General features: G+C 38.2%; 1 protein-coding gene across 4 annotated transcripts in view; it reads left to right on the forward strand.

The window, feature by feature from the left end:
• Window positions 1-23,785, forward strand: part of STRBP (spermatid perinuclear RNA binding protein) — a 108,882-nt gene that overhangs the window by 2,636 nt on the left and 82,461 nt on the right. The gene's annotated exons all lie outside the window — the stretch shown is intronic.

Raw genomic sequence — 23,785 nt, forward strand, 5'->3', positions numbered from 1 at the left:
TGACAATTTATCAGGATTTTTTTTACATCTCAAAAAAACCTTTTCTTATTTTTGATTTTTCTTATTTGCTGCTCCTTGTGACCCGCATTGTTTTGAACATTGTAACCTTTGCACTGCCTAGAATACAAAATATCTGTTTGCTTTGTATAAGGAATACATCTGAAAGTTTTGCCTCATCAATGCCTTGTTGTGTATGTTGAAAACTGATCACTTCTTCATCACTGACATGGGCCGTCCATGAGAATAAAAGATTCAACTGATTGCCTTGTGTATGTTGAAAACTGGTCATTAGTTGAATCTGTTCAACTTGAACATTGGCTTTCATGGACATTCCATGAGAAGAACTGATGACATTATGTGTCCCCTTCTTTATGGTGGACCTGGTTGTATTGGCTCCTTATTATTATTAAACAGGATTTATATAGCACCAACATATTACGCAGCGCTGTACGTTAAATAGGGATTGCAAATGACAGATAGATACAGACAGTGACACGGGAGGAGGAGGGGACCCTGCCCCGAAGAGCTTACAATCTAGTGGATCCTTGTGATGTGCCGCGCTCCATCTAGCAATGCTCCAAGATATCATTTGTTTTTGTTGTGGGGTTTAGGTTGTTTATATATCTTGTTTGGCTTTGTTGTGTTTAGGTTTAGATTGTGTCCGTATGATATCAGTGTGCTTTAGCCCAATGAACCTTTATTGATTTTTATGTTAAACACCCTTTTTTTTCTCTTTTGAATGAATGTTATGTACTTACTCTATGAAACATTTAGGGAAATTGCTTTCTATAAAAGGCTTGCTTTCCTCTAGAGATGAATAATTACTACCGCCTCATAGGTAGCACAGCTAAGTTTAATCAGATACACAGTAATATGTCATGGCTGGAATATAAATGGTAAAAAATGCTACTGCTGAGCTTTTTTTTCTTTTTTCATTATTGTTATATGGGTTTTTAAGGGTATGGTTAACCCAGAAAAGCTATAGTCCAGTCTTTCTTATCATTTTTAACATGGGGGAGCCCTTGAAATAACATTCAGGTTTGCAGAGAACTACTTTTAATTACCATGTCCACAGCTACATTAGTGTGGTAGACAGTAATAATAATGCCTCCTAAATTGTTGGCCAGTGGGAAGAATTTCACCTTTACATATAGCCAAAAGATAAGTTAAATCTGTGAGGCAACAATTTGGTAAAGGAACCCCTAGCAACTGGTTGAGGAAAAACCTGTCTACATGCTTGTTTAAAGAAAGCCTTAAATCCTTCAATGTACTGAAATCTAAGCACTGCTGTCAGTTCTAACTTGTTCTCCGATGTCAACAGAACCTCTAGTCACTTACATTGACCTGAGAGGAACACATTGCTCATTGCTTAAATAATGTCTGGTTGGGAAATACTGACATACTCTATATAAGCCTTTCATGACTTCCTTACCCCTGAGGAACCCGTAGTGTAAATTTCAAGTCTTGGAGAAACCCTACTAAAACTAGTTTTTGGGTGGACAGTGGAGAAAAAGCCATCAGAATTGGTGACCAGTGGAAAGCATGTCAGGGATTCATTCCACTGGGCTACAATTTAGAAGAATTTTTTTTTGTAGTAGGGGTTCACCAAGATCTGAAAGTTAAGTAATGGGTTCTTTATGGTTAAGAGCATTGCGAAAGGATGATATAGGCGGTAGCTTTTCTGTGTTACAGTGTTGGCTAGAATATTAACTTTATAGACGATTGGAAACATTGGCATTCAGCTGGTTATACCAAGTGGTGTTGACCCCAGAACTATGCCGGCATCATCATGGGAGGTCAATCAGCCACAGTTTGTGGAACCCCCAGCAATCTCTGGAGGAACCATGGACTTCCATAGAACCCTGGTTGAGAATGGCTGGTCTTTAGAATGAGATAAAAAGCATAGACTAATTTTTTTTAAATCTTTTGAAATTTTGAGGTGTCTACCATCCATTACTACTGATGGAAACCTGGTTTAGAATGTCTTATCCAGAGTCATACGGATGGCTTGAGTAAGTGGTGTTGACCCCAGAACTATGCAGGCATTATCAAATGGGATATTATCAACCACAATTTGAGAAGCTCCCAGTAACCTCTGGAGGAACCATGGTGTTCCGTAGAAGCCTGGTTGAGAATGGCTAATCTAGAGCCATGCAGCTGGTTCTACCAAGTAGTGTTAGTCCCAGAACTATGAAGGTATCATCCATTAGAAGGTCAATCAGCCATGGTTCTAGAAACCCTGGGGTTTCCCACAGAACCCTGGATGAGATTGGCTGGTCTATAAAATGAGATTGTAGACAGGATAGAGAACAATATTTTCAAAACCTTTGGAAACGTTGAGGTATCCATTATCTGTTACTACTGATTTTAGAGAGAAACCCTCCCTGGTGAGCAGTTCTTGCCTCCTGAGGTTCTGTTTGCACCTTAACGGGAGCATTGAATTTTCTATGACAACAAATGTCTCAAGTCATGGTGAATCCGTTAATATATTCATCTGAGCAATAACCTGCCTTTCAGATGTTTAATTGCTGTTTATGTTAAGGCAATAAATGTTTCAATTGTTAGGATAGTGAATTGGTAAATTAATGAATTTCTGCTGAGACCGGTGTATAAAATGGGTAATGATTGTTTACTTGCACAGCTTATGATGAGTGATGTGGCTCTATAGGTATACAAATGGATGAATGTAGCAACGCTTGCATGATATACCAACCCCAAATAGATGTCAATCAATGGGTTGGTGATGGTGTAAAGTTTTCCATCTGGTTTATCTGGTGCTTTGGAAGTATGTCTATTGCAGACTAAACCTTGTGATGACATCTAGATGTTATCTTTTATCTGCTCTTGGAAGATGAACATCAGATCCTCTGGTATTGAAACCAACCAGGTTTTATCTGTGTTTACACATGGTTATTGTTTTGCTGCTGACACCAGCTGCACAATATAGCGGTTGTTTCGGCTAGTTGTTGCGAGTATAATGCATGGAAGGATGAAATTCACTTTAGATTTTTGGAATATGGTTATGCAGTTTTGGTTAATTTACTTAACTAGGTAACATGTTTACTTTGCATAATGAATGATCAATTGGCTTAGTTGTAGTTATTTGCTGGGGGTAGCCAGTTTTATGCGGAAGGAAAGTGAGTCTTGTGATGAAGCCAACCAAGTTAAATACTCTGCCGTACCCAGTCTTATGCGGTGGGTACGTAGGTATATGTTGCAGGTACCCAGTCTTTTCTAAGGGGGTACCCAGTCTTATGCTGCGGGATACCCAGTCATATGCAATAGTATATGCTCAGTGAATAAGCAGAAGCTGAATCTATATTATTGATTCAGTCAATGTAAAGCGACCCTGTGTATTTTTTTTATATTTCCTTTTCTTCCAAGTTTGATGAATATTCTTTGTTGAGCTTTACCTAAAACTAAAAATTCTCTACTCCTTTAGTAAGTCATCCTGCTGTGTATCTATAAGGAATTTGTGTACTGATTTGTATATAAATCTGTGTTGTATAGTGCTTCAGATCATCGGGAGTTTGCAGTGCACTTCTGGGACAATATGTTACCTCTAGCTTGAGGTCTACTGACTGGATCATATTGCAAAAATTGTATAATTTGAAACAGAAATCTGTAATCATTAATACTTTAAATATCTGCTTGGGCAAAAAAGTTAAAAAAATCCTGACAGCCACCAGATAATTAGAAAGCGGTCCTCCGTCACCTTAATAACGCAATGTTTACCTTGCCAACCTGCAGCAGGGATGTCACGGGGGAGTTTTTTTTTTCCCCCGGAAAGTGATGCTTACCTCAATCCTAATTAGGGAAGGGTAGGTTGGATCCGGGCAGGGAAGCCAATCTTTTAATAGTAGAAGGGGCTTTAGCAAACCTTCATTGTATAACACAAACAAACATGTTGTGTTTAACACTCCTGGCGTGAATCAGGTAATTACTTCAGGGTAGGATGAATTGTTTTAACAATTAATTAATTACTGCTTGTTAAGAAGCTGCACAGACTGACCATTGTTTGCACAGGTCTACTTTAATTTGTAGAAATGGCAGTCCAGGAAATGTAAGAATATTAAAGTAGATCTAAACTCAATAACATAACCTTTAATCCTTTACATAGCAATGTAATTCCAAAAGTCATTTCAATCTCATTAAACCTGTAGCCTGGGGATCCTGCCATGAAGGTGCTTATTCAGCAACTTCCTGTTATTTAGTGATAACCATCTGCTCTTGTCTCCCGATTGCTCTCTAAAGCGTTACTTGCATTTCCGATGGAAGTCAACCAAGCTAAATCTGAATGCACTTGTTCCATCTGGAATCTGGTCCTGAGCAGTGATGTGCTACTGCAGGAAATCCTCAAACTGAGATATGTAAGCCAAATGGTTCAAACTTGGGTATTTTGCTTTAGCAAAGCTCACCCACTTAGGTTCTAGATCTATTTTAAATTGTGTGTGAAAGCTTTCTGCAGGTAAAGACTGACCTGTATATTCCTATATAAAGACACTGATCTATATAAACCCAAAATCTTTCCAAAGCAAGTTCAGACCACTATTTTTTGAGAGAGGTTCCAATGCTGTTCACTACCCAGGATCATTAAAACCAATGGGAGCAACTGAAACTTCTTTTTTTGGGTGTTGTAGTTGAGGTGCTGTTTGGTCACTTAAAGCAGAACTAAAACCCTGCAATGCCTATCTGTGTCCCATCACAGGGTGCCGCCACCTTCCCTTCTTCTACCTGATATTCACCCATCAGTTTAGGCAAGTTCTAAAAATTGCTTTAAGAAAAAGCTGGATGATTTCTAGAAGCACAGGAATTAACTGTGTATTAAGGATTTAAAGTTAAGATAACAGAGACTGTTGGTCCAGGGAACATCTGATTGCCCTATGGAACCAGGAAGGAATTTTTTTGCCCCTGTTGGTTCAACTTGAACCAGGGTTTTTTTTTTTTTGCCTTCCTCTCGATCACCTATGTCCATAGGATATGTTTATTTCCCTAGTGGTTGAACTTGGTGGACCTGACTATGTAACTATCCTGGTTAACCGTGCTGGGATGATATAACCCCTGCGTGTGGAATTCATTCATCCCCAGCATATGCAAGGGAAACCAGGATTGATGGGTTCCATGGCAATGCAAGATGATGCAGCTCCACATGAAACGGTGTGCAGCTCAGCTTTTCCACATTTTACCAAAACGATCAAGCAGGTAAGTGGGGTTATTGCAGAAGGCACATCGCCTGTCACTTTTTACAATCGCCACCTGCCTGAACCTTTATTTTTAAAAAGTGGAACTGAATTTCCACTTTAATGCTGCCACTCAGACTTTTGCCATAGGCTGTCATCCACTTCAGTAAACACCTGCTGTTGAATCCTGGATGCCTAGAGGTTGAAAACGAGCACCTAGGAATGGTTAACCGTGTAGTTGACAAAACCTAAGCCGAAGGGCTATTTCAGTTTTTTGGCTGTCTTTGGTATTCTACTGCAGGCTGAGCGGTTCCCCTTACACCATTTTGTGCATGTGGTTGTGCTGGAATGCGGTGCTGCTGCTGAAAATTGCTTCTCCTTCTCTAGAGGAAGAACTGCACTTCAACCTCACTTAACCGCATGACAAAGCAGTTGTCAAACGCTGTGGCTAACAAAACCACATTGTTGAACAGGGACTTTTTAGACCGACCAACTGCATGGTTTTTGATAGCAAGTCCGAGAGGGACCTTAATAAAAATTCCAACCTAAGCGACAATGTTTCTGTGGTCTCCTATCTCAAAGCTGTATAAATTTGTAAGTTTATTATAAGCATTTTGTTGTAGTTTCAGCTCAGTAAGAGCTGTTAATGTGGAGAAGAACTAATGTTCCAAGTCAGACACATAGAATAATGAGTTTTCTTGCAGTTATTTAATCTAATTGCTATTCAGTGTGACACTTGCTTGTAACCCTCACCGTTGGCAGCAATGGCATGCTGACACCAAGGTCTAGAAATTGTGTTTTTATGTCAACATAGCAGAATTCTTTTTAATGTTTGGTCCACCGAATGATAATTTAGTTACAAATTGAGTCTGTTAATCTCAGTCGCCAGCTGGTGACCATTGGTGTCCAATAAACTAATCTGTGCGTCACAAATTGCTCTAAAACCCCAAGCAACCTCTGGGGGAATCCTGGTAAAAAAAACACTGACATGCCCCAGTGATCTGCCCCCCAAATTTAGTTTTCTTCTGCTAGATAGGGGTCACAACATTGCCACTTGGCCCTCTGCTGGGCCCTTGTTGCCTCAAAAAGATGCCACTGTGCCAGGTAACCCTGTTGGTTATGGTGGGCCATCCTCACTCTGGTGGACTTTGGGTCTCCAGTTCAACATTGGACAAAATAGAGAATTAAAAGTTCTAGATTCAGTCAGTTTAGTGTTCTCCCAAGCCTCTTTTAGTTAGGCGCACCACCCAGCACTTTTTACGAACTGCCAAGCTGTTTTTGAGGGGATACTGAAGAGTTGGGTCACAAAACAGGCTGCCACCTAGTTTAAAAAGAAAAAAATTCTGAGTTGAACAGTGTAGTTCAAAATTTTATCGTTTACATATTGTCCACATGTCGGGAATGTTTAGTAACTCTTCTGTGGGACTTTTTTGGGGGTGAACTAAAGAGTAAAATCCACATAACAGTCTCCTAGTGAGCCAGAGCAAGATTCAACAAGAACCTATTGAACATAATCACTCCTATCACAGTCTTAAAAAAAAGACAACACATTACAGGAGCTACACTAACCCTTCATCAGGGCTAGAAAACATTAAAAAGAAGAGGAACATTTGTTAATAAATCTATAGAAAAAACAGTAATCTATCATTCCTATTCATCACTTTTTTTTAGGCATTAGGAGTATGTATCCTGTTTATTAATATTATATATTTTATTATTATTAACTGAATGCATAACTATCAAATTCAAACAAATGCAAGATATTAAAAGCTAATAGAAAGGGGTAAAGTTGTGCTCAATGTAATAGAATACAAATATATATCCGGTGGGCTTTAGATATATGGAATATGTTCACACATTTTTAGCATGCAGTATTATATTAATATTATTTTCATTGAATGTTTCTATATCTTGGCCAATGCATTGGTTGTTTTGTAAAGTTAGTAGCTTTGCTTTTTTTTTTTAATCTTTTCAGTTTGCATGTCGGTATAACAAGCCATTAGCTGAGGGCACAAAATGGAGCAGCCATTCTAAAAGCAGGTCTCCTGGGTGCTGTTTTAATTTACTAGTTTCTCTGAATCCTGACCGTGAACATTAACAATAAGAGATCCACTTCTCTGTCCTGTTCTGACCTGCTTGTGATTTGAAGGATTTGGGGGGAAAAAAACTAATACAACTTCAATTTTTGAGTAAAGAAAATTCTGTTTGTAACAGCATGTGACTAGTTCTATCTACTATGAGGTAGATTGAATTTTCTTTCACATTTCAAGAAAATAAAGAAAGACTGAAGAAGTTGATTTTTTTTTTTTTTTTTGCTTGTACGTAAAAAAATGGACAATAACCAAAACAAAAATCTATTCTCTATAGAATTATCTTTTCCATAGAATATGTTTTGCAGGAAATGGTCGGTGTTGGTTGGCAGCACCTGGAACCTTGTCCTAGTAATTCAAGTTTTTAAATACCAAATACCAGTGAAAAAATTGTCAAACCTCTTCCTGATCTGTAACAAAACATTTGGTCCCAAATATACAATGGGACCCTATTTTAAAATGCACCAATGTACTGACTAGCTTTGTCAATTTTTTCCAATTGTTTCCATGCTTTAAACAAAATATATATTATACACCAGTCTTTTTAGATCATGTTCTTACACTAGTGTATTGAATATGTCAGCATTCTCCTTATTATTCACTTCAAGATGCTGTGACTGTGTAGTGAGCAGCCTGGGTGATAAATGTGGCAGCATGGAAATCAGTGCCAACAATGAACACCTTGCATCCTAAACCTTCCTAACGCATAGTTTGAATATTCCAAATCCTGTACTGACTTTTGATTGCTGTGTTATATATTGTTCTGCATGTCAGTGTTTTAATTTACTGGAAGTAGCTTCCAAAGCTTTAGGTTATTTAATGGATATACAAGCTGTCCTTTGCTGATCACCCTTGCCTCAATGGTTTGAAGGCTTATAATTAAATGTTTAGCTAGGTGAGCATTGATGCTGCATTGCCAAGGCCAGCTCCATTCTGATTCTACCATAACAGAAGTTTTTATAATTTGCTAATAAGGAATTTGGATTCAAACTTTCAATCTATTTACATCTTACCACTTTAAGGTGCAATGCCTTGGAGCCGCTCATTCATTTGGACTTTCTAATGCACCAAATGGCACCGAAAATAGCACTTTACCATTCTTTATGGTGAGCTGCAACACAAACACCTTGGGGTGACATCCATAATAGTGACTCCTCAGTGCACCAATGCATTTAACTTGCGTTGTTCCAATGCAAGAATCAGGTCTTTAAGCTACAGCATGCCTTCTGAGCAATCATTTCCCAGTGCGGTCAGGAAGACACACAACAGATTATTTGCAGGTTGCGAGAGTTTATTATGGGAATGAGGTCATCTTCATTAACCTTTGACCCGTCATATATTGGAAGGGTTTTAGAAAGAGATTTTCTTTTGATTGTTTTGAAAAGCAGTGTCTGAAATATGTCACGCTTGTGATTTCTTTGATCTTACATTTTTTAAATTTTTACCAAAACTACAATATTGTAGTAGTTGTATTTTTCCTAAGATGATGATTAAAGTGGAGTAAAGAAAACCAATGTTTTGCAACCAATATGAGAATATTTTTTCAATTTAGGGAGAGTTAAATCTCCAACTTTTATCTAGTTTTGAAAAAAAAAAATAGTTGTCATTTTTTTTTGCTTTGGCACAAAATGTGATCATTGCTTTTCTGTATGATTACCCAAGTCCCAAAGAGTATTTGTGTGTGTTGGACTTAGCGTTCAGTAACAGCTTGAAGATACAGATTGTTTCTTTTGCGGCGTCCTTTTTTTTTTTTTTTTTTTTGTGCTTCAGCAGGTCTCAGGCTGGGCAGCTCAGTAAGACACGTACTCATTCTGCAGCAAACTGTATTGGCTTTGTTGCACACCAGTCACCAGGTTCTTTATATTTTCCTACAATTCTCTTCTGTTGTCCTAGCACCACCTGCAACTATTTTGCATTGTATATTTTCATTCTTTGCAAGTTTTTCTAAGCCAGGCAGTTAATCACATCTGGTAAGCTGAGCTGTGTTTTCCATATTTGCAAACTAGGCATGTGGCTACTAACAAATGGTTTTTTGATATTGTGTTTATTTAAATTTTAGCATGATTCCATCTTGATTTTTTTCTCAGGTAAAGAAACCAAAGGTGAGAGAAATGCATGGGTTATAGTTAAGTTCCTGAGAATCGCAGTTCTGTGGCTTTCTTATTTAAATTACTTTCTCTTCCTCTCAGTACTAGGCAATGAAGAAGAATCAAAAATGCAGGCAATCTGGCTTTTTTTGCCAACTGCAGTATGTTGGGGGGGGGGGCATGGTGACATAGTAGTAGCTAACGTCCTCATTTTTGTAGCTCTAGGGTCCCAGGTTTTTAGGCTGATAAAAGTAACTGGACCACTTGAAATCATCCCTATCCAGTTGTCTTTTTTTTTTTTTTTCAGGACTTGACCCCCACCCCCTTCCCTTTTAATCTTCATAACATGGATAATAATTGTTCTGTAATCCTAGAATAAAGCCAAGAGAGCTAATTAGACTTTTTTTTCAAATCTTTACTCTTGTTAATGATTAGAACCACATTTCAGCATTCAGCTGTTTAGGATTTTCATGTTGATAAGTGGTTTCAATTACTGGAAAGTTGCCACATATATGGCCAGCTTTTGGGGTTTGCATTGAGGCCAGAAGATCAGTGTGACAAGGTGGTACCTGGTGGTTTCTGAGCAGGTTACAATGCTAGGCCATATACTTCTCCAATGGCAGTTTGAACTAAACGCGCCGTACTCGCGTGTCTCTATTCCCTCGAAGGGAGCCAACATCTCTTTCTATATCTTTCTTTCTTTCTCTCTCTGTCTCTTTCTCTCTCTCTGTCTCTCTCTCTGTCTGTCTGTCTGTCTGTCTGTCTCTCTCTCTCTGTCTGTCTGTCTGTCTCCTCTTTACTTATTTTCTACTGTCTATAAATGTTTTTTGTAAAGAATACACACAACTTTTAGGATTCACAGGTTTCTCCAATTATCCAATAAGACGCAAATCTTGTGAAACCCTTTTTTAAATGGGTCCTGTAGTTTTTCATTTTAATGAAACACTTGGGTGCATTTATTTTTATTTAATCTTTTAATTACAAGGATGCCACATGAGTGTGATTTTTACTTAATGCATTGGAGTGGAAAAGCTCATTGTCAAACTTTCATCTTTGGAGAGCTTTTTTCCCTTTTTGACATTACAGCATAATACATGCAGAACAAAGGAAACGGTTTGTGCAGATCGTTAATGTAGCATTAATATGGGAAGGTAGAAGGATCGCATTTGTGATGGCAAGGATTCTAAGTGACAGTGTACTTGTTTGTGGTTCTTGAATATTTGATGCTTTCATAATAGGTGCAAATGTCACCTCCAGTGTAAAGTGTGTTGGTTATTCTTTATTAAATCTATTTTTTTTTTTATGTGTAAGCTTTGAGCCCTCCTCCGATGTCATTGTTTTGTTTGTATCTGCCTGTCACTTGCAATCCCTATTTGATATATAGAGCTTTGTAATATGTTGTTATTGTATAAATATAGTTTAATAATAATGGGGTGGCTTTGTAAGGTGATGAGGGACCTGATCCAGCTTCCTCCATAATCCTGCACCAATTTTTAATCATGCTCTAATGCTTGGTGCTTTCAGCGTTCCTTTGATCGCTGTAAAAAACTGTCCAACTCTAGTCCTCAAGGGTCTCATGGAGTCCAGGTTTTACCATATATACAGTCATTTTCTCAAAGAGAAACATTAAAAATTGTACACAGAAACTGACCCTTCTACCCAAAAACCCCTATTATTATTATTATTATTATTATTATTAATAATAATAAACAGGATTTATAAAGCGCCAACATATTACGCAGCTAATAATCTGTCAGACTTCTACTGCTTCCCTTAATTACAAAAGCTTAGCATCAGAATTGTGGAAGGCATTGTGATGTGTTAGTAAAATGATTCATATAACTGTTTATTTTGCAGGGAAAAACTTCAAGACATCTTCTCTAGTACTGTACAGTGTGGTTTTGTATCTCATGGTGCTTTGGGAATCCTTTATCATACTTTTTATGTATATACTGCACTATATATTATCATGTTACTTAAAAAAACAAACAAAACATACACTAAATTAGCTTGATAGCAAGGTAGCTGTCATTTTTAGAAGTTAGAAATGGCAGCTTCTGAATTTTTACCCAACCAGTTCAAAGTTGAATGCATGTAAACAATTAATAAAAGGAAACCTGGTATACTTCCTAGAACTATTTTAATTTCTGTTTTCCACTTATAAGATTCACTTCTTTTTCTGCACACCCTGTATGGCAGAGCCGAATACTTGCTTTTTTTTTTTTTTTTTTGCAGCAAGACTTGCATGTCTCTATACTAACCTACAAGTTGGCAAGGTCATTCATTTGTCACTGCTCTCTTCCTATCAGGAAGTCCCGCTCTCTCATTGACACAGCTCTATTTATTCTGTTCCCCTTCCCAGTCTAAACTTTGCTGTAAAGGGGGTGCAATTGTCTGATTCCAAATTCAACATTACTTTAACTATTTCTGCATTTTACATACTCTTCATTGTTCAACCCAGAACTGTCTTTAAGCCGGGTGGTAAGAAATTGTAGTTGGGTGGCAGCTCCTGTATTGTGACCCAGCTATTCAGTAACGACCCAAAAACAGCTGGGTGGTTACTGAAAAGTGCCGGGTGGAGCGCCCAGGTAAATGGGGCTGGGGAGAACACTGCTCTTGAAGTTTAGCTTTAACGTGAATCTGTGCTAAAAAAAAATGAATGCCATAAAGCTCTCACTAAGTTTAAAGTGGTTTGTTTTGGAGTGTGGGATGGATGGACTAGGGATGGCCAGGCACCAAGTATTTCTAGGAAAAGGTCACCTATTGCACCAATGACAGGTTTTCTTTAACACCTCGCTTATCCTTGGGTGCAGATAGATGGGATTCCACGTTCTTGTACGACAAACAAAAGCCGATTCAGAAGTGTTTGTTTCTATTTATCAGCATTCTAGGCTGTGCACTTTTCATATTCCCTTTGCATAAAAAGATAAAAAAGAATGCAATAAAGTCTTCAGTTATGTTGTCCTTCAGATGACAGCAACAGATTGGCATTCCTGCTCCAAAACCCTTCATATTTGCGGAGTGTCTGGGGCCAATGTTTTATTATTGGCTTAGGTAGCCGATGTAGACGTTTTTGTTGAACGCTGTGGTCTCTCGTGGCTTTGCGTATAGGTGATTATTTTCTTTTGCCTGTGTAATTTGAGCCACGTTCGTAAATACGTCGGCAGAGGAACTTATAGCAGTAACAGAAGTGCTTTTCATCCCTAGGACAGTGTTACAACACTTCTAGACTAAGCCAACTGAGACCTCATTGTTCATGTAGGTGTTCTTGTAAGAAGCATTGCTGACGATGAATTTTTATTAGTCATTCACATGAGATGAATATGCTTGCTTCGTAGAAAGGAGGGGAAAAAATTCACAGTTTTCATTTGAACTGACCTAAAGGTACATTAAAAGTAATATTTTATCCTTTTTATATTGTGCGTAAGGGATAAGAAATACATGTTTAGAGATTTAGAGGGCAATGTAGCAAGTATGTAGCTCCTACAAGTCTCCAGTTCCCCACAGTATCTAGGGCCCATACACACTGATAAATTATTGGAATTAGTTTACCACATGTACTCGAATAGAAACCAAATTACTTTTTTTTTTATCAGAGAATACAGGTAACTTGCTTTGACAGGGCACAAGAGGTGAATGTCCTTTGTAACATTCAAAATTGTAATAAAGTTTACGGGAATAAGTACCTTCTATAGTGTGTTATTTGTAAAACATTTATTTGAAAGGGGGAAACAAAAAAAAAAATGCATTGGCTTGTCTGTTTATCTTAGGTAATAGTATTTTTTTATTTTTTGAGTTGTTGTGATGGCTCACTTGCTCATAAATGATCTTTTCCACTTAATTGTTGGTCACCAGTAGATGGCACTGTACCTATATGTAAAGTTTGTAACAAACCTATGTCTGCTACAGCAGAACAGATCACCATCTACTGGTGTGACATGTAAATAAGCCAAGAAATTTTGAGACGGGCTTGGTTTATATTCGAGTATATAAATTGGTAATGGAATGTTAAGATCAAGTTTAGTTTGCAAGAATTAGCACAACAGTGATATTTTGCAGAAAACAGGGCTTTTTTAGACTAATTATGGATGTCTGGAACTGGTCAGTGGTTGCCTGATTAAGCCCTCCATGGTCTCTCATTGAGGCACCATGCCTGTTGTCTCTTTTATTAGATGTAAATTTACTTTAACCCTCTTTGACAGTAAAATGCAATTCAAGCGTTATGCTGGACTTTTAAGGTTTGGTCTCTTTTTCTTCATGGCTTGCACAGTTTGGGTCTCCTGATAAAAGGAAGACCATATTGTTGCAAGCCTCATAGGAGTTCCTCTACATTTCTGACACTCGCACAGTTGTATGGAAATATTATAATTAAGAATAAATTGCATCCTGCATCACCTACTTTCACCTCGATTACCTACTCCCTTGACACCCCTTGTCAAACTCTGACAAAACAAGAGAATCAATGAAATAAACTATAACAATTATCAAATGTCATTTGCTATGACAACTGTTCTTATGACGGTTCGCTATGACAATTGTTATTATGACAACTTTTGCTATGGCAACTGTTATTTGCCTTATTGGTTATTCTATTTGCTTTCACTGGATGTCACGAGGGAATATGACACGTGCATTATAAACTTGGCTTCATTCACATGAATGCACATTTTTGTACTGATTTACCCGTTAGTGAATAGATTGCTGGCCGCCAGGTCCCAGTCCATTTATAGTAGTCAAAGGGAACTCTAGAAACAATGGCCATTGTAATGCGTTTGCTTAGTAATGTGGTTATTGAGCAGTCGAAAACCTCTTGGTGCCGTTTGCTACTGCGCTGCAATTTTACAGGAGATTAGAGGTTGTCAATTAGTTTTTTTTATTATTATCTGTTCTCTATACAGGGATTTGAACACTGAAGATTGTGAAGATACCTGCGGTGCAAGGGGGCTTTTTTGATCCTTCCAAGTGAACGACACAGTATTTATATAGCACCAACATATTATGCAGCGCAGTACATTAAATATAGGTTGCAAATTACAGATAAAATACAAATAATGACCACAAGATGAGGGGATGACCCTGTCCAGAAGAGCTCACAATCTAAAAATTGAGCCTATATGCAAAGACAGATAGTAAAAGATAAACTTCCCTAATGGATCGTTCTCCATTGTAATTTTTATTTTGCTGTTTGTGGGACATATTTATATTCATCAGCACAATTGCAATAAAAATGTTCATAGCAAATCCGTTGGATTTGTATGTGCTAAATGTTCCCTGGCTACATTCAGAGTTTATAATGTATCATTTTACATTAGGATGTAAAAAAAAAAAAAACTTTTATCCAGCAAATTGTCAAACTCTAGAGCTCTCCATAGTGCTGAAACTGAGTTTTTTTTATTGTTGCAGGCCTAGGAGGGTTTAAAGTTAAACACAGGGATATTATGTAATTTATATCATTACCTGTCCACAATAAAAAAAACATTTTTTCATTATATGTAGTGATCCCATGATGGCAGATGATGATGGTCAATACCCTAACAACTAAAAAAAAAAATTAAAAACTTCTAATAGTAAATAAAAATTCATTTGTTTTGCTTCACCTCCAAGAGATGTTCCCTCTCTTTCCATCCCTAATACACTTCCATAAGAAAGAAGGATGGAGCAGTCAGCTGTCTTTGGAGTAGAAAGGCCGGGTCAGCAATATTAACTTCTTGGTTTCAGATTTTTAGTAGATACAGGACTCCATACATGGCCTGCGAGGTCCCTTGGTATCCTGAATATTTTAGTAAAAAAACCTTACGTACAGCATTATTATATTACATATAACAGTATCACATCAGTGTTATTATGATACTGTTTGTATCTGTTTTTATATATATATATATATATATATATATATATATGTGTGTGTATGTGTATATATATATATATATATATATATATATATGTATTTATATTTATTTATATATTTTTGCAACAAAGCAAGCCAGCTAAGTTGCACATTCCTCATTCCAAGCAAGAATAGCAAAATACTTTTGGTGCTAGTTGTATATCCAGTCTGGTCACTTTGGTTTTTTTCATATGAAAGTATCTCCTGTTTTCTTCACTGTTTTGTACTGTTTGGATTTCCCTTTGTCAACGTAATAGGAGTAGTTCAAGTGTGGCCTCTGCTATTCCTTCAGAACTGTAGAAGCGCTTGGGTTTCATAGACTTTCTATAACTGGAGAAGGCATTGGGGATGTAAGGATTATTATTAATATTTACCAGGATTTATAAAGCGCCTACATATTATGCAGCTCTGTACATTAAATTGAGGGTAAGTAGAGGACCCCCCAAAGAGCTTACAATCTAGGATATATTAAAGCAGAACTTTCATTAAAAAAAAAAATATTTAATTAAAACTCCTCGATCCATGTACACTCTGGCCACCAAATCCTGCACTGTTTCGGCTTTCCCTCCTCTTTCTGGAGTTTGCTGTTCAATCCATCAGTGCCATGTTGGTTACTCTTTGTTCTTTGCACAGGTGCGAGATCAGGTGAGATGCAGTAAGGGACTTGTATAAAAAAAAAAGTCTAATAAAATCCAAGTAAATGCCTGTATTCTATCGTTGGGCGTATGGTATTGGCAATGCTGTCGGACAACATACACCCAAAGCTAGTATGCAACTGCACCTTCTAGAAGTGCCCCCAGGGACCTTCAGAGCTGTGTGATTTGCATTGGTGTAAAATAAGTTTATATTTTTTTTCTGATTCACATCTATGGGTCAATTTAAACAGTTTTTCACACATGATTTCAACATGTGTAAATGGACTATTAAGTATGCTAAACATATTTTTTTGAAGGTTTATTTATACTTTTAAGATCAAATGCAGTTTGTGTGGCTGCAATTGGCACAATAGACACATATTCATTGATTTGATACTTGAAAATTCTGCTTGCTTACACATGTGTGTGTTTGTTGGGCCTCGGGTTGGATTCATATATTTATTTATCCTGCTATTATCTGCAGCCAGTTAGACTTTGTTTTTGGTAATGTTTTGAGATTGAGTGATCCTGCGCGGCTCACCGCACCTTTCTAGTCGATTGGTCATTCGCACGTCAACGATGAGTACTGCTCACTGCCATCCCCTTTCATTCTCCATGGAACTTTCAGCCTGGATATTTTTAGCCTTCTGTTAATGCAAGTGCATGCTTGTACTCAACAATGCAAGGCATTGTTTGCTATTGGTAATGTTGTTAGACAAGATAAAGCCATAGCTAGTGTGGAACTCCACATTCTAGAAGTGGCCACAAGAATCTGCAAAGCTGTGCAATGTGCTTTGGTGGTAAATTTGGCTCCCCACACCTTGCCAGACGCTCCATCACCTGCACTGCAGCACTGAGTACCGTTCACTGCCACCCCCATTCAATCTTTATAGGAGAAGCTACACCTATGTTCACACTGACCATGAGGTTGCAGTGATTGACCACTACCTCATACCAGGAAACCACGACCTTTTGGGAGATAGTCCCACATAGTTTCTCCCGACAGCAACTCCATAGAGTATGAATGGGGGTGGCACTGAGCTGTACTTGTACCACTCACTTCGGACAAAGGTTTGACCGAGCAGCTAGCAAGGTGCCTTCCAAAGAAAGACGACCGATCGCTTAATTCTGAAGCAGTGCTGAACCTACTGGTTGCTGCATGAAAAGGCAGATGTGAGAAGTTGGTTTTCCAACTTTAAATATTCTAACGAAGGCAATAGTGACATTTCTTACTCTGATTTAAAACAAATATGTATCACGGATGCTCCTTTAGAGAAATTTGGGGGGACTCAAATATACAAGGTTGTCAATATTGATCTACAATATCCCAGCTTCTTGCTATGGAGGAGGAAACTTCCAAAGAACTGCCATGTGTATTCTGATTGATTTGTGAGACCTCCTTACCTTGTGGTTTGTCTTTATCTTGAACTTGCAATACACAAGTAAAAAGCTTTGAAAGCAAGTGTTAAGGGCATACTCTCTAAAAATAGATTTAATGCATTTAAAGGAATTTGGGTTTGTCACAATCTGTTAATGCGCGGCTATTAATGTCTGCAAGTCAGGCAGCTTAATCTTAACTGGGAACTGGTAGTTTTTATTGCTGGTTGTTCCCAGCGTACTTTGGACGTTGTTTTGATAGGCTGGCTGTGTGTTAAAGGAAAATATCCTGCACAATGCTCATCTGATACACATATATTTTGCTGTAATGATGGGTGTGTATTGTGTGGAATGTTATCTCCTGATTACAGCAAAGGCTTTAGGCCATTTCTTATTGATCTCTAATGCTAATCTATACAGACCTTCTTTTTCTAACCCGATATTACTTTATGATACTGGAATAATACAAAGGAAGCTGTATTGTATATCACGTAACCATGCCTGTTGTGAAGGTGCATGTATGTCACTGTGACTAGCCTACATTTTGCTGTCTGTTTACCAATTGGAAAGATTTCCTTCAATTTTCCAGTGCCATAGGTGCAATAGGAAGCAAGAGAATGTCCATTTATTTAGTAAGACTTCCCAATCTTTGCTGTCCCTGTCTTAGATGTCCCTATCATAAGATTTTCTTCTGCTGACCGTTTTAAAGCAGAACTAAGGTTCAAACTTTTTGATCAAGCAGAGGTGAAAAGTGACAGGTGATTGAACATGTTTATGTTGTCGCCAAAAACAAAGCTTTCCAATAGGGACTTCATTCTACGAGGGGGAAGTCTTTGAAATGAGTGGATTTTCCCTATGTCTGTAAGCATTTACTGGTGACTCTTCAGCAAAAAATGCTCTTACCTGGCTGGTTCCTCCAGGGGAACTGTCAAAAAGTGACCGCCGGGCACCCAGCAATCTCGGCTTCCCCTGCACTTGCCAGAACTAAATTAACTCCTGCCAGCCTGTTTGGTAGATCACATCATCAACATGGCCCAAGATCGTACCTGGGAAGAGAATACAAAACATGACCACACCCTGCAATGAAACTGGGAAAAGTGAATATAGTGGGGTTCTGTTCCACTTTAAAATGTTAGATTTTCCTTGACTTTCTTTGGCAATGGTGGCCATTAAATATATTATTTTGGAAGAAGTATGCCCCTCTTACCTGACCTTGGAATGGGCGTCCCTATTGGAAGGTTTTGTTCTAGTGGGAATTTGTTAGATTTTGCCTCACTTTCTGTAGCCATGATCAGCAATGCCTATAAAGGATAACCTGACAACCTAAAGCTACTTGCTCTTCTCCGATCTATCAAAAGCTGATACATTTTTGGCTTACGTACACTTTATATCAGCCTTTCTTGACCTTTTTAACTTGGAGGAACCCGTGCAATAACTTATACTCATATTCCTCATTGCGCGAGGATTGCCTAGGAACCCTGGTTGAGAGACACTGCCTTATAAATTTGACCTCTTGATATACAGGAAAATTGATCTTATCAGTGGGGCTCCCAATGTATTGCAAACGTTAAATGCTCATTTTTATCTAGGGGGATGCAAAAAGGACTTTTGATTATGTTATCCTTCACTTGCTCCACCGACACTCTGGTTTGTGAACATCTCTTCTCGGACACTTCTGGTTATGTGTGGGCCCTTCCAGTGTTACTGACAACACTGAGCTATTGGTCCCGCATTGTAGGCGGTTACTTCAGGGCCAATGGCTGCTGCACAGAGCGCCTTAAGGAAGAGGCTGCACATGCACACAGAGATAGATCTTAAGGGACGAACAGAAACAAAAATGAGAAATTAATCATTGCAGACTAAACGTACCCACCACTGCAAGAAAACTTTAGCTATTCCCAGCTTTAACTTTTAAAAAAACTGCAGTCCTTGTGTAAGCAATTAAAATGTAATGTGCAATCTAAAAAAGAGGCAATGCCTCAAAAGTGCAACCAGAAAAGCTGCTTCAGTTAGGATCGACGGTTTCAAAACAGGTCTTTCTGCTGTAATAAAAGACTAATTGCTACTGTATCTATTGCCCAATATCTAAACCCTGCAGGTGTGTGGCTGCCCTGACATATTTTACCCGTACTGCTGCAGAGATGCTGCATTGATTGCTTGTTTGTTTTTTCTTCGAAATTTCTCTTTAAAGAGGAAATGTAGTCACAATTACTAGCTGAATTCTTGCCAATGTTCCTTGTAATATGTAAACACGTATTACAGTTCTGCTTTAAACTTTGCTCTGTCCATTCATGGCGAAGCGAGAGGCTTGCTTTAATCCTCAGCTGTATATCACTTCCTCCCCATGTGCTCTGTGAAACCAAAGGAAACACTTAATACTTTCGAGTATGAAGGAGCAATTGTCTTAATATGTGACAGTCCTAGGCCAATCGGCATTGTCATAGCCCTCCATATGCAGCCATTCTCTACCTTACAGACCTACTTTTCACATCAGGAAGTAGATTGGAGTATTACATCATTGTGGGGCATTTGCTTCGAAAATAGGAGTAGGAACAAAATAATTTAATTGGGACACTTTTCTTCCAGTGACAACTGTTTTCGAGATTTTTTCTACGTGCTGAGACAGGAAGTAAAATGAAATCCTTCACGTAACAATACCAAGGTGAATACAAGGTGAATCATATCTACAAGAGAAATTGCTGCATATAGTTCGAAGGGGAAGCCTTTTTTACCCACTTGGAAGGGTCATATATCTGCAGTGGCTAGGGATCAGTAAAGGCATTTCAAGACTCTCACTACTTAAAAGGTACATATATAAATTGGCTTATTTTTCAGGGTTGGCACATGTGGTGACCCTTCGGCCCTTCAGCAGAGGAAGCATTGCCAGTTTAAGACAAAAAGTGCTCTAGGTTTACAGAATACCTTTCTCAACCCTCATCTTTATAAAGTAGAGATTCTGTAGTACTCCATCACCATTGTTGTGGTGATTTATAATTAATGCATTTTTATATTTATTTCACATACTTTAAACATTGATAATTTCCAAATGACTCCAGTATTCTCCCCAGAATTTTTTATAATCTGGTTGGAAAGAGGCTTTGGGCGAGTGGTGGCATCTGGATTTTGAGCCAAAAATGCTGGTGGTGTCTGAAAAATGTTGGGTGGTACGCCCAGCTAAAAGGGACTGGGGAGAACACGGTTATTGATTATATTGGTAATCCTCCATTGATTTGAATATACCTACATGGTAGTGTCTCCCTGCAGCAGCTCCATAGGGAATAAATAGGGGCGGCAGTTCTGCTTCACGCCACCAGCTGTCAAATAGTGCCAACGCTGGTTCTTTAGGAACGGCTGGCAAGGTTCCAGCCATGGGGAGCCGCACAAGATTGCTCAATTCAGAGGCAGATCCAAACCTGCCCCAAAGCTTTTGGCCTCAAATTCTACATTTATCATTTGTTCCCTGCACCCAAAATATTCCAGGGTCCCACTTTTGTTTTATAAACCCATTGACCAAGCCCTTTGCGGTGTTTAGGTAAACTGGTGAAGATGTACTGTGTAGAGATGACTGGAATCAATATTGGATCTATATGTTCTTTGTGCCTTTCAAAGGTATACAGCCCTACTTCTGATGTTCCGTGCATTACTTTGGGTTGTGCTGAGCTGTTGTGGTTTTGTTATACTTCATAGTAATGTTACGTAGATATTGTCGCCCCTCTCTGAAACATGAAGGAAAAGGAGAAAAGTCTCTGCCTTGCCTTTAGCGATGATTCTTTTTCTGTTGTGTTTTGAATGCAGAAAAATATCTGGTTGCTACAAGCAAAATAAATTCCTTTCTTCATATTTTCAAAACAGTGCTGCCCCTAGGAATACATCGGGAAAACAAGTCAACCATTAATAAATACTTTTTTTTTTCTACCAGATTTAACCAGTTGTGTACCTTGGATGTACTGCAGACATCCAACATCATACAAACATACAGGGCATTTGTAGTACGCCCGGTCTTTCTATTCCACTCTCCTGGATCATACTGGCCAGCAAATCTGATCTGTTAAAATGATTTTGAATCTGGGCCTGATTTATTGAAGTTCTCCAATACTGGGGGGTTATCATGGATGAACTTAGGTGATGCAATACACCTGGAATGGATCTGGTCTATATTTGAAAACATATGCCAACAAAAACCAAATCATTTCAGAAATCCATTATAGCTTTGCTGGTTCTCCCATGATATTCTATCATCTCCAATATTTCATTTATTTTTGCCAAGTGTTTATAAACACTTTATAAACTAGACAGAATTTAGTTTATGAATACTAAATACGTGGACACCTTTCTCCATCTTTTACAGAGAGCTGTGGCCAATGTCAGGAATGATGTCCATGAAGCCACCTTTTAGAAAACTGTACACAGCTTGGGGGCCATTGGGACATAAAATAAAAAGGCAGTTAGCAGTAGAGGCTTTTCTGGGTACAGTTCTTGCTGAAAAGTACTTTTGGGGAAAGTGTGACTCTTAACCAAGTGAAATCACCGCTATTATTATTTCCAGGTATACACAAGCAATTGTGACCGTTACCAAGTTGTGACATCATATTGTGACTGTTAACCCAGTAAATAAACCATAGATTGGTAACCCTTTCTTGGTGCCAAGGAGTAAACGCTGCACAACCATTTAACAGCACAAGGTTCCTAAAATTGTCTAAGAATTAACTAAGAAAATCATTTCAAGTGATATTTTTCAAAAATACTGAGAAAGCATATAGGGTTTCCCTTCCCAAATCCTTTTTGAAAAATATCTGAATTTTAAACTAGTTGTAATTTTGGTTAGGTTTCTAAACTGAACCAACAGTTTTTTTCCTGTTTTTCTTGCCCCTAGTAACAATATTGTTTCTATTGTATCTGCTCTTTTTTTTATTCCTTTGCAGATCAAAGGGATTCTATCTTCCAATGTCAGGGGAATAACCTGAAAAGAACATAAATAAACAATTTTCCTTATTTAACCCTTAGTTTACCCCCAATAAACCTTTTTATTTCCTATTTTTTTTGTCTGACATTTTTCCTAATAATTTGTCATTATATATATTTATTATATATTGATTTTATTTTTTAGCGTTGCAATTACTATATTTGTAAAAACCTTAAAAGTGCTTTGCACTAGAGCCAAGTTTAGTTTAGACAGAGCAAAAATTATAACCTAAAAATTGTGGTTTTATCTACAGTAACAACCAAACTGGAGAAAAGTATTTTTTGTTTGTTATACTTTGGTTATTCCTTGCAAAAATACATTGACCAAAGAAAGCTTTAAAAAATATACATCTTGCATTTTTTTTAACTTTCAGTAATGAAAAAGTTATCACTGAATAAACAAGTCTATAGCAAAAATGAAAAATCGTTCTGGTCCATAGGTGTGAGAACTGGAGGGATTGGGGACGTAGAAATAGTGACTTGAAGACTGGCAGGTAGAACCAAAGAGCGCAGCTGGGGGAAAAGGATCCAACACTCATGGCAGTGCTAGTTTTTGAATATACCTATTGTGTCTGTTATCCTTAAAACAGTGGGGGTCAATGGCAAGTTATATGAAGCTTTTTTTATTTTCTATGTAGGGGGTTTGTTTTCTGCACATTTGTGTCATTTAAGCTACTTCATTCCATTTGCACAGTGTTCAAAATATGCATTTGTGCGCTCCAGATCAAAGGGCTTGTAAGAGGGCATAGATGGCAGAAATGATAATGGTAATGGTTTAATGTTCACAGTGACCTTCCACTACCCCACACAAGAACCCTCCTGAGCCTGCAATCTCCAGCTCCTTTTCAGCAGGAGAAGCCAGCTTATTCGACTGCATACATACGTTACATTATTGTCGATGGAAACAATCTTTCACAATCATTTTCAGCAAGAAACGACTGAAAGATGAATGAAAAAGCGATGCACATACAGCATTGTTCTGTTCTATCCATTGGGGTCATTCATCTTCGGTCATTCATGGAATCCGCCAGAATGGATCCATGAAAGTTGTTGGACAACTTCTGCACACATATCAGATTCTCATCTGAGACAAGACCATCGGCTTGTTTCGGCTGAGAATCATCTGATGTGTGTACGTAGTCTTCGTATCCAATCAGTTTGCTCAAACTACTGGTCTACACTTCTTTCTGCACCATGGTGTGAGTAGTACAATGATTTGGGATCGGAATCGAATATACACACCGGAATGGCTATATACACAAGTCGGATGATTCTTGCCGTTACAAAAAATACAAAGGTCGCCTGACATCGTTTATGGAATCTGTCCTGACGGATCCATGAGCAGCCGACGGTGGACGACTGCAATACAAGTGGAGGGATAAGAGCACAGTAGGATTCCACTTGTTCACTCTCCCCCCCTCTATAAAATGCTGCTGTGTATACAGCACTCTTTCTTTCATTTGTCACTGGAAATGATCAGAAAAGATTGTTTTCAGCAACAATAATTGAACGTGTGTACACAGGCTTAGGCTGCTGGTGGGGGAAGCACAGTGTAGATTGGGGACTG

Source organism: Pyxicephalus adspersus, chromosome Z (assembly GCF_032062135.1).
Source record: "Pyxicephalus adspersus chromosome Z, UCB_Pads_2.0, whole genome shotgun sequence".
Taxonomy (NCBI): Eukaryota; Metazoa; Chordata; class Amphibia; order Anura; family Pyxicephalidae; genus Pyxicephalus; species Pyxicephalus adspersus.